General features: G+C 38.4%; 1 pseudogene; it reads left to right on the top strand.

Moving 5' to 3' along the window:
• The first annotated feature begins 9,004 nt into the window (after window positions 1-9,004).
• Window positions 9,005-9,470, top strand: LOC148164999 (peptidyl-prolyl cis-trans isomerase A pseudogene; annotated as a pseudogene).
• The last annotated feature ends 2,992 nt before the right edge of the window (window positions 9,471-12,462 follow it).

The raw sequence follows: 12,462 nt of genomic DNA, 5'->3' as shown, positions 1-12,462 counted from the left end.
GGAGAAGTGAATCCAAGGTGATATTCGGGAGGATAGATGGCGGGGGAGGGGCCTCTGTCGGCCGCTTCTGGCAAGTGCTAGAGCCGCGGAGCACAAAATCGGAACTGTTAGAAGTCGGCTCCGCTGAGGGACGTCGCTGCAGTGGCTAAGCGGGGGGTGGAACCCTGGCGGGACACTGTGGTCTCAGGACCCTCAGGGTCACAGAAAGACCGGGGGTGCCTGAGTGCGGCAGAGCTCCTAGGTATCAGAGCGGGGAAGCCGGCTGCAGAGACGGAGCCGAGGCGCGGGCTCTCAGCTTGGGGTTGCCATAAACTGTGATCCGCGGCACAGTTGGGCCACTGCTCCTCCAGCAGGGACCCAACAAGCGGCAGAGCCAGGGAGGACTCCCCTTCCTTCCCGGGGAGGAGCGGCGCGGGAGCGCACCACAGGGATCTGCTGGGTTTGGAGACTCCACACGGGGTTGGGTGCCAGAGATAGCAACGCTCGGTCACAGGCCAGGTGAACACGGAGTGCGGCTGGAGACCAGGGAGATGGGAGTGACTGCTTTTCTCTGGGGGCACACTGAGGAGCGGGGCCCCGAGTTCTCAGCTCCTCCAGGTGGAGATTGGGGGCCACCATTTTTGCCCTGGGCCTCCAAAGCTGTACCGAGAGCTTGCAGGGAACAAAAGCTCCTCAGAGCAAACCCGAGCAGCTTCCTTAGCCCCGACCGACAAGGGCGGGGCAATTCAGCCTCCTGCAAAGACATTTGGAAACCACGGCAACAGGCCCCTCCCCCAGAAGATCAGCACAAACAGCCAGCAAGCCAAGACCAAGTTTACCGATCAAGGAGAATGGGAGAACTCCAGCGCTAGGGGAATACTGCACATAGAATTCATGGCTTTTTTTTACCATGATTCATTAGTTCATCAAAGTTAATTTTTGTTAACTGGTTTTTTTTTTATTTTTCTTTTTCCCTTTTTCAACCAACATCTTATGAATCCCTTTTTTTTTTTTTTCAAGCCACACATTTATTGTTATGTTAATCACCATATATTACATCATTAGTTTTTGGTGCTATGAATCCCTTTTTTAAAAAAACATTTTTTATTTTTCATTTTTAGAGTCATATTTTATCCCTTCATAGTAGTTACCCTTATTTTTGGCATATATATATAAGTTGTTCTCTCTTTAAAATTTTGAGATAGTTTCTTCTAACAGATCAAAATATACCCTAAATCACTAGTGTATGGCTTTGTTCTAGTCTCCTGCCGGATCACATTCTCTCCCTTTTTCCTTTTTTTTTTCTTAAATCTTCTTCTTTCTTTTTTCAAACAACTTCTTATCTTATCAAGTCCTTTTATAAAATCTTTTATAATTTTCATATTTACAGTCATCTTCCATCCCTTCATTGTATCAACCCTTATTTTGTACATATATGTCTTTCTTCCTTTAAAATTTTAGGAGGCACTTTTTTCTAACAGACCAAAATACGCCCAAAATCTAGTGTGTGGCACTGATCTATGCACTAGCCTGATCATATTTGATCATATTCTGCTTTTTTTGTATTGTTCTGTTTTTGTTTTTATCTTTTTTCTTTTTTTTTTTTTCTCTTTTTTCTTTCTTTCCCTTTCTTTTCCCCTGGTTTCAGGTCTTTTCTGATTTGTATACAGTATATTTGCTGGGGACGTTGTAAACTGTTAGCATTTTGTTCTCTCATTCATCTATTCTCCTCTGGACAAAATGACAAGACGAAAAAAATCACCTCAGCAAAAAGAACAAGAGGTAGTACCGTCAGCCAGGGACCTACTCAATACGGACATTAGTACGATGTCGGACCTAGAGTTCAGAATCATGACTTTAAAGATACTAGCTGGGCTTGAAAAAAGCGTGGAAGTTATTAGAGAAACCCTTTCTGGAGAAATAAAAGAACTAAAATCTAACCAAGTCGAAATCAAAAAGGCTATTGATGAGGTGCAATCAAAATGGGGGGACTAACTGCTAGGATAAATGAGGCAGAAGAGAGAATCAGTGATATAGAAGACCAAATGATGGAAAATAAAGAGGCTGAGAAAAAGAAAGAGAAACAACTACAGGATCACGAGGGCAGAATTCGAGAGATAAGTGATACAAATAAGACGAAACAACATTAGAATAATTGGGATCCCAGAAGAAGAGAGAGAGAGAGAGGGGCAGAAGGTATATTGGAGCAAATAATAGCAGAGAACTTCCCTAATGTGAGGAAGGAAAAAGGCACCAAAATCCAGGAGGCACAGAGAACCCCTCTCAAAATCAATAATAATAGGTTAACACCCCGACATCTAATAGTAAAACTTACAAGTCTCAGAGACAAAGAGAAAATCCTAAAGCAGCTCGGGACAAGAGATATGTAACCTACAATGGTAGAAACATTAGATTGGCAACAGACCTATCCACAGAGACCTGGCAGGCCAGAAAGGACTGGCAAGATATCTTCAGAGCACTAAACGAGAAAAATATGCAGCCAAGAATACTATATCCAGCTAGGCTGTCATTGAAAATAAAAGGAGAGATAAAAAGCTTCCAGAACAAACAAAAACTAAAGGAATTTGCAAACATGAAACCAGCCCTCCAAGAAATATTGAAAGGGGTCCTCTAAGCAAAGAGAGAGCCTAAAAGCAGCAAAGGTCAGAAAGGAACACAGACAACATACAGTAACAGTCACCTTACAGGCAATACAATGGCACTAAATTCATTCCTTTCAATAGTTACCCTGAATGTAAATGGGCTAAATGCCCCAATCAAAGGACACAGGCTATCAGATTGGATTAAAAAACAAGACCCATCAATATGCTGTCTGCAAGAGACTCATTTTAGACCCAAAGACACCCCCAGATTGAAAGTGAGGGGGTGGAAAACCATTTACCATGCTAATGGACACCAAAAGAAAGCTGGGGTGGCAATCCTTATATCAGACAAACTAGATTTTAAAACAAAGACTGTAATAAGAGATGAGGAAGGACACTATATCCTACTTAAAGGGTCTATCCAAAAAGAAGATCTAACAATTGTAAATATCTATGCCCCAAACATGGGAGCAGCCAATTATATAAGGCAATTAATAACAAAAGCAAAGAAACACATTGACAACAATACAATAATAGTGGGGGACTTTAACACCCCCCTGACTGAAATGGACAGATCATCTAAGCAAAAGATCAACAGGAAAATAAAGACTTTAAATGACACACTGGACCAAATGGACTTCACAGACATATTCAGAACATTCCATCCCAAAGCAACGGAATACACATTCTTCTCTAGTGCCCATGGAACATTCTCCAGAATTGATCACATCCTAGGTCACAAATCAGGTCTCAACCGGTACCAAAAGATTGGGATCATTCCCTGCATATTTTCAGACCACAATGCTTTGAAACTAGAACTCAATCACAAGAGGAAAGTCAGAAAGAACTCAAGTACATGGAGGCTAAAGAGCAACCTACTAAAGAATGAATGGGTCAACCAGGAAATTAAAGAAGAATTAAAAAAATTCATGGAAACCAATGAAAATGAAAACACAACTGTTCAAAATCTTTGGGATACAGCAAAGGCAGTCCCGAGAGGAAAGTATATAGCAATACAAGCCTTTCTCAAGAAACAAGAAAGGTCTCAAATACACAATCTAACTCTACACCTAAAGGAGCTGGAGAAAGAACAGCAAATAAAGCCTAAACCCAGCAGGAGAAGAGAAATAATAAAGATCAGAGCAGAAATCAATGAACTAGAAACCAAAAGAACAGTAGAACAGATCAACGAAACTAGGAGCTGGTTCTTGGAAAGAATTAACAAGATTGATAAACCCCTGGCCAGACTTATCAAAAAGAAAAGAGAAAGGACCCAAATCAACAAAATCATGAATGAAAGAGGAGAGATCAGAACCAACACCAAAGAAATACAAACAATTTTAAGAACCTATTATGAGCAACTCTATGCCAGCAAATTAGATAACCTGGAAGAAATGGGTGCATTCCTAGAGATGTATCAACTACCAAAATTGAACCAGGAAGAAATAGAAAACCTGAACAGACCTATAACCACTAAGGAAATTGAAGCAGTCATCAAAAATCTCCCAAGAAACAAAAGCCCAGGGCCAGATGGCTTCCCAGGGGAATTCTATCAGACATTTAAAGAAGAATTAATACCTACTCTCCTGAAACTGTTCCAAAAAATAGAAATGGAAGGAAAACTTCCAAACTCATTTTATGAGGCCAGCATTACCTTGATCCCAAAACCAGACAAAGACCCCATCAAAAAGGAGAATTACAGACCAATATCCTTGATGAACATGGATGCAAAAATTCTCACCAAAATACTAGCCAATAGGATCCAACAGTACCTTAAAAGGATTATTCACCATGACCAAGTGGGATTTATTCCTGGGCTGCAAGGCTGGTTCAACATCCGCAAATCAATCAACGTGATACAATACATTAACAAAAGAAAGAACAAGAATCATAGGATCCTCTCAATAGATGCAGAAAAAGCATTTGACAAAGTACAGCATCCTTTCTTGATCAAAACTCTTCAGAGTATAGGGATAGAGGGTACATACCTCAATATCATAAAAGCCATCTACGAAAAACCTACAGCGAATATCATTCTCAATGGGGAAAGGCTGAGAGCTTTTCCCCTAAGGTCAGGAACGCGGCAGGGATGTCCACTCTCACCACTGCTATTCAACATAGTATTAGAAGTCCTAGCCACAGCAATCAGACAACAAAAAAATCAAAGGCATCCAAATTGGCAAAGAGGAAGTCAAACTCTCACTCTTTGTAGATGATATGTTACTGTATGTGGAAAACCCAAAAGACTCCACCCCAAAACTGCTAGAACTCATACAGGTATTCAGTCAAGTAGCAGGATATAAAATCAATGCACAGAAATCAGTGGCATTCCTTTACACCAACAACAAGACAGAAGAGAGACAAATCAAGGAGTCGATTCCATTTACAATTGCACACAAAACCATAAGATACCTAGGAATAAATTTAACCAAAGAGGCAAAGGATCTGTACTCAGAAAACTATAAGATACTCAGGAAAGAAATTGAAGAAGACACAAAGAAATGGAAAAACGTTCCATGCTCATGGATTGGGAGAACCAACATTGTGAAGATGTCAATGCTACCTAGAGAAATCTACACATTCAATGCAATCCCCAATAAAATACCGTCCACTTTTTTCAAAGAAATGGAACAAATAATCCTAAAATTTGTATGGAACCAGAAAAGACCCTGAATAGCCAGAGGAATATTGAAAAAGAAAAGCAAAGCTGGCGGCATCCCAATTCCGGACTTCCAGCTCTATTACAAAGCTGTCATCATCAAGACAGTATGGTACTGGCACAAAAACAGACACATAGATCAATGGAACAGAATCGAGAGCCCAGAAATGGACCCTCAACTCTATGGTCAACTTACCTTTGACAAAGCAGGAAAGAATATCCAATGGAAAAAAGACAGTCTCTTCAACAAGTGGTATTGGGAAAATTGGACAGCCACATGCAGAAGAATGAAATTGGACCATTTCCTTACACCACACACAAAAATAGACTCCAAATGGTTGAAAGACCTAAACGTGAGACAGGAGTCCATCAAAATCCTAAAGGAGAACACAGGTAGCAACCTCTTCGACCTCAGCCGCAGCAACTTCTTCCTAGGAACATCGCCAAAGGCACGGGAAGCCAGGGCAAAAATGAACTATTGGGATTTCATCAAGATAAAAAGCTTTTGCACAGCAAAAGAAACAGTCCACAAAACCAAAAGACAACCGACAGAATGGGAGAAAACATTTGCAAATGACATATCAGATAAAGGGCTAGTATCCAAAATCTATTAAGAACTTATCAAACTCAACACCCAAAGAACAAATAATCCAATCAAGAAATGGGCAGAAGACATGAACAGACATTTTTCCAAAGAAGACATCCAAATGGCCAACAGGCACATGAAAAAGTGCTCAACATCGCTCGGCATCAGGGAAATCCAAATCAAAACCTCAATGAGACACCACCTCACACCCCATTGGGGTACGTGCACCCCAATGTTTATAGCAGCAATGTCCACAATAGCCAAACTGTGGAAAGAGCCAAGATGTCCATCGACAGATGAATGGATAAAGAAGATGTGGTATATATACACAATGGAATGTTATGCAGCCATCAAAATGAATGAGATCTTGCCATTTGCAATGACGTGGATGGAACTGGAGGGTGTTATGCTTAGTGAAATAAATCAATCAGAGAAGGACATGTATCACATGACCTCACTGATATGAGGAATTCTTAATCTCAGGAAACAAACTGAGGGTTGCTGGAGTGGTTGGGGGTGGGAGGGATGGGGTGGCTGTGTGATAGACACTGGGGAGGGTATGTGCTATGGTGAGCGCTGTGAATTGTGCAAGACTGTTGAATCACAGATCTGTACTTCTGAAACAAATAACGCAACATATTTTAAGAAAAAAGAAAAAGAAGATAGCAGGAGAGGAAGAATGAAGGGGAGTATGTCAGAGGGGGAGACGAACCATGAGAGATGATGGACTCTGAAAAACAAACTGAAGGTTCTAGAGGGGAGGAGTGTAGGGGGATGGGTTAGCCTGGTGATGGGTATTAAAGAGGGCACATTCTGCGTGGAGCACTGGGTGTTATGCACAAACAATGAATCATCGAACACTACATCAAAAACTAATGATGTAATAAATGGTGATTAACATAACAATAAAAAAAAAAAAGAACCTAGGATTGATTTTCTTCTAAAGGTTGTGAAAAATAATGGTAAGGGCCAGGATTAGAACTTGGCAATTTTCATTCATAAATTTATTCAGCCATGTTTTCAAAGCCTGCCAGGAATATTAAGTTCATCAAGTCAAGAAATAAAATGAATTGAATGAATACAACTCAAATGAACTTCTAACTAGAACACTGGGGAGTGAAAAGAAAAATGTATTATTTATTGCATTCTTCTCATGTAAAAAAAAAAAGAAAGAAAGAAAGAAAAATTTAACCTGGATAAATACCAGACATGGCTTGGATAAGAATCCTGCACATTCCTCAAATCTGCGCCAGCTCTGAGTCTGGATTGTGATTCACAGAACGAGTGTGTGTTTTGCCTCTATTCTGACTCAGTCTGCATCCTTTAAAAACACAAATACAAGATTAGAGCAATATGACCTACTTTTGCAATTCCCCTATCCCCCCTCCCTTTTAAGAAATATCCTTTTCTTTAAATCCTGAAAAAGACCTAAACCAATTTACATGCTCAGTAGCATTTTAATTAATGGATCACTAGAACCTGGAAGATATATTCTGTAAGGTATATAACATGTTATATATAATACAATAGTATTCTTACCTAGAAGACTGTGTGCTGACCCTCTTAAAGTTAAAACATAAATCACAGTCTTTTGCAACATTTTGATGAAAACACAGGTTTTACTGGAAAATCTCAATGAGCAAAAAGAAAGGGGGGCACATTGTGTAAGCCACTGTTTCAGTACATTTTCAAAGTATCATTTATTGATAAACAGAGTGGTTTAAACAAATCCTTTTGGAGGGATATTGAATTTGGATGATAAATATCTATTTTGCAAGTGAAACTATTTTAGCAAAAAGTATACTTGAACAAATGGCAAAATATGACAGGATAGAGACATAACCTAGGATTACTACAGAATCAGATGCTTTATTCCCCAAACCAAAAATAATATGACCTTAGAAAATACAAGTTTGAGGGTTTGGTTTTTCTAATTAGGGAAACAAAGGAGCATAAGAATAATTAATATTAACAGTTTGAAGACTGCAAGATGCTTCTCATTTTGAGTTAGACATTTCTAACCCATTTTCCTGTTGGAAGAGAGTTAGAAAGATAATTGTAAGAATTTGAGTTCCATTTTCATATTAAACTCTATAATAAATGGAAAATATACAACCTAGATTCCTTAGTTATTATGTGGCTCAGTATTTTGAGATCTTAGCAAATTGTGACTATATAATTTCATAGTTGTAATTCAAAATTTTAAAATGTAGCCACTTTTCCAACTTCAATATTCATGTATCCACCCAACACACATTTATTTGCTGTTGTTTTTTGAGATGGTATAGTTGATAATATACCAAATTTCTAGAATAGGAGTTGTAAACTCTCATGCCTACAGAGGCTGGACAAGTACTTGTATGTACATGATATACAAATATATATGCACACACATACAAAATAGCAGAGACGAGTCATGGGAATTAGACCAATGATGAGCAAACATTATATTTACAAGAATCATCTTGAAACTTATGTGGCTCCACTCCACAAGATGCAGATTCCATAGTTTGGAGACAGGGCCTAGGGCCATGATTTTTAAACACACTTCTATGTGATTTGAGGCTCATGTTACAAGGTTGACATTTTAAACACTATGGTGGACTGAAAAACTAGTGAAGAATGAAATATTAATTTGTTACAAGGTTAACAACATTTCAGATGAGGGTAGTCATGGTGCAACCCTTTTTTATTTTCCCTTCCAAAAGAATGGTTATTGACTACCAAATCATCCTCTTTATAATGAGTGTCCTATAAAGTGGAAGATTAAGTGAACATTTATTTTACATCTGTGAAGCAGGAGGCTGTGCCCATTGGCTGAGTTGTGCATTTTTCTGTTACAAACAATAATAATAAAGGAGGAGTTATAATTAAAGGAGGTCAAGGAGAAATCTTTAAAACAAATTTAGACGTAGATACTAAGTTCTGAGATTTACAATATCAAGGTTCCAGACCCAGGTGTTTTGACTCAGGAAGTCTGCAATTAGGCCCCAAAATATGAACTTACAGGAAAAAAATTTAAATCTTCACATCCATAAACAAATTTTCACAGAAAAGGATCATTATCATTTTCTTCATTCTAAAGAATTGTAGTAACTAAAGAAGAAGAAATAGGCCACCTTGCAGACACCACTGCTCTGGATCTGGCAACGCTGCCCAGCCAGGGTCAACCCCACCATGTTCTTCAACATTGTCATGGATGGTGAGCCCTTGGGCCGAGTCTCCTTGGAGCTCTTTGCAAAGTTCCAAAGACAGCAGAGGACTCCTGCTCTGAGCCCTGGGGAGAAAGGATTTGGTTATAACATCTCTTGCTTTCACAGGATTATTCTAGGATTTCTGTGCCAGGGTGGTGACTTCTCATGCCATCATGGCACTGGAGGCAAGTCCATCTATGGGGAGAATTTCGATGTTGAGAATTTCATCCGGAAGCACATGGGTCCTGGCATCTTGTCCATGGAAAATGCTGAGCCCAGCACAATTGATTCCCAGTCTTTCATCTGCGAAGACTGAGTGGTTGGATGGCAAGCGCGTGGTCTCAGGCAAGGTGAGAGAGGGCATGAATACTGTGGTAGCCATGGAGCACTTTGGGACCAGGAATGGCAAGACCAGCAAGATCACCATTGCTGACTGTGGACAAGCCTAATAAATTTGACTTGTGTTTTATCTTAACTACCAGAGCACTCCTTCTGTAGCTCAGGAGATCACCCCTTTACCCCCATCTTTGAGCTCTCCCAGCAGTTCAATGGGTTCTGTATTTTCCTTACTCCCCTCCAAGTCTGGCTGGATTGTAGAGTTAAGTTTATGATTATGAAATAAAAACCTAAACAACAACAACAAAAAAGAAATAAAATTAAGCTACTTATAAGGTATTTAGTTTTAGCTGTTAGAAAGAAAAACATATCTGACAGTAATAATTATAAATATTTAAATCATGTAATGGATACCTGTGACTATAGGGTATCCTTTAGAAATCTTTTAAAACATTGAATAAATTTTATCATTTTAGTTACAGATCAGTAGTTAAGGTGCCAAGATCATTTTCTAGGAAAGAGAACTAATATTTAATAACTACTCTGGCACACATACATTAATTTTCCTCAGATAACCTTCACAACAACCTTTTGGGTAGTTCCAATTCATCATGATTTCATACATGAGGATGTAAGTCTCAAAAGGACTAAGGACTTGCCCAAGGTTACACTGCTAGTCAACTACTAAACCAGACTTCAAACTCAGAATCCCCAACTACGAATCCTGTCAAGTTCTTTTACATTGCCCCTCTCCAAACTGAAATATTCCAGAATAAATGTGTCTCCCCTCATCCAACTTCTTCCCATAGCATCACAACTATTTGTCTAGAACTGCGGGTATAGGTGATTTGCCAGCTTGAAAAATCTTCAGTAACTTCCCACTTCTTGTAGAACTAATTTCAAAATTTCTGGGCGGAGTACAGAAGGTCTTATATAACTTGTTCCCAGTATATATCTTCAGCCTCTCTTTGATCCCTCTCCAGCTTTGCGTCAATCAGATTTACCTGCCTTCCTAGAGTAACAAGACGCCTCCATCATGAAATTTTCTGTCTGGAATCCCTTTAACAATCTTATCTCCCTAGTTCATTCTGAGTCTTTTTTTTGGGGGGGCGGAGGGAAAGGCTGCCATCAACACCTTCTTTCTGACACCCACAAAACTAATTTCTCCTTCTTTGTGATCACACTATATTCCATGAGTTCGTCCCCCAACCCAACCATTTGTTACATGTCAGTGTCCATGGCTGACCTGTAAACAACCTGAAACGAGACCCTGGTTTTATTCATCTTTGTGTCCTCGTACCAAGTATTAGTTGGGGCACGTTAAGTTTACTTAGACAAACTAAAGTGTGATTATAAAACAGTTAATAGTCTTTTTGCCTTGTAATAAATTTCAATTCACCATGGATATATCCTACAATTAAAATATGAACTTTTAAATTAACTATATATGGATGAAATTAGAGTTCATTTTCATATTTTCATTAGCATGCCAAGGTATTTTCCTAATGAATAATTTAAAATGCTTTTGAAAAATCCTCCTTATCAAGGGCCAAAAGATTATTTATTATTAGCTAAATATCACTTTGCCTGATATTTAAAATTAACAGTGGGTATATCAGCATTATTAATATGCAGGTATTTAAAAACCGAAAAATAGATTACATCATGCATGTATAAATTTTCTCCCTAAACCATATTAAAAATATACCTTCATAAATATTTATAACTTATACTCATTTTTTATTACTAGCAAAATCTAGAGGACAGAGAGTGTTGTAGTTGAAAGAGACCCAAAAGCATTAGTTGAATGACATGTTCTTGAGTAGAATGAGTAGAATTACTACAATGAATTTCTATTCATTCCTCTGTGGAATGAATAGGAAGATAGTTTAATAAGTTTGTATTTCTCTTTCATGACCAAATCTGGACCCTATTCAAAATGCATGCTCTGAGCTGTGTTACGCATATCTTATATGCTTGTATATTGTTCTGGAGATGTGCATGGGGACTAACTAAAATTCTTCAAAACCCCTAAGTCTACACTTATTACAGAAGGTTATGATGACTGAGGCTCACTTTTGACATGCTTGGAGACCTTGTAGGATTCTATTTTCATTAATAGTATATCTGCAATTTATAAGCAGGCACACTGGAACTCTAATAACACTTAGTTCCATTATTTTTATTTTTATTTTTTGGATTCTAAGTATGTTTGTAACTAGGCCATTCCTCATTCACATACATATTTCTAAAACTTTCCCCCCAATTCTCTCTTCTATCTTCAAGTCTTCATACCAGTTAGACATTTTTTTTCACACCCCAGTCCATGTGGGTTTTAGTTGTCTATGTAACGCTGGGAAAATGCCTTATAAAAATTATATTATTAATAAAACCAGGTGGAGTGGTTTACTGGGGTAATGCATTATTTCTAATCTCCTACCATTATGTTTCAAGACAAAATCTTGACTGATGTCCCTGAAATTGCCTCTATCAAGGACATTTACAACTACAGCTTGGAAGCGATGTGCTCCATGAAGATCCTGATAATGCCAAGAGCAGAGGCTGAGTTTGCTCGGCCTTGATGAATGTTGCCCAAACATTTGAGTTATTGGATTTCAGCAGTGTATCATTCTGCAAAATCTGAGAAAACAAAACAACTTTAGAAGATAGCTATAAACACTTTCTAGGAACATCGGAACTTCCCAGACCCTTTCAAATAGCATCTCAAGTTAATTAAAACATCTCAGTTTAAAACCCACAGCTACTGTATTGCTTTATGTGCTAAATCATAGGAAAAGCCTAAAAATGCCAACTTTACAATGCAGAAAGTAAATCTTTGAATTGAAAAAAAAGGAGGAAAACTAAAATGGCAATTTTAAATTTCATTTAAAAATATAATAGTATGTTTCAAGTAAGCACACTTCAAGGAAGATTTTTAGCACCTTAAACAAACAAATATGTTTATTTCCTTCATTACTCTTTTACTAAAGGTGGGAAAATAAAAGCAATTCTAACTCATCCTTTGTATATGTAGGTTACAGTGATGTCATCCATGGGTTAAGGAGTCTAACATTCTCTGCAGTCTATCTATTTCACCTGAACTAT

This window comes from Eumetopias jubatus, unplaced genomic scaffold (assembly GCF_037043125.1).
Source record: "Eumetopias jubatus isolate StellerSeaLion01/CBP00866 unplaced genomic scaffold, mEumJub1_p1.0 scaffold_1, whole genome shotgun sequence".
In the NCBI taxonomy this organism is placed as follows: Eukaryota; Metazoa; Chordata; class Mammalia; order Carnivora; family Otariidae; genus Eumetopias; species Eumetopias jubatus.
This window is presented reverse-complemented; position numbering and strand designations above follow the sequence as displayed.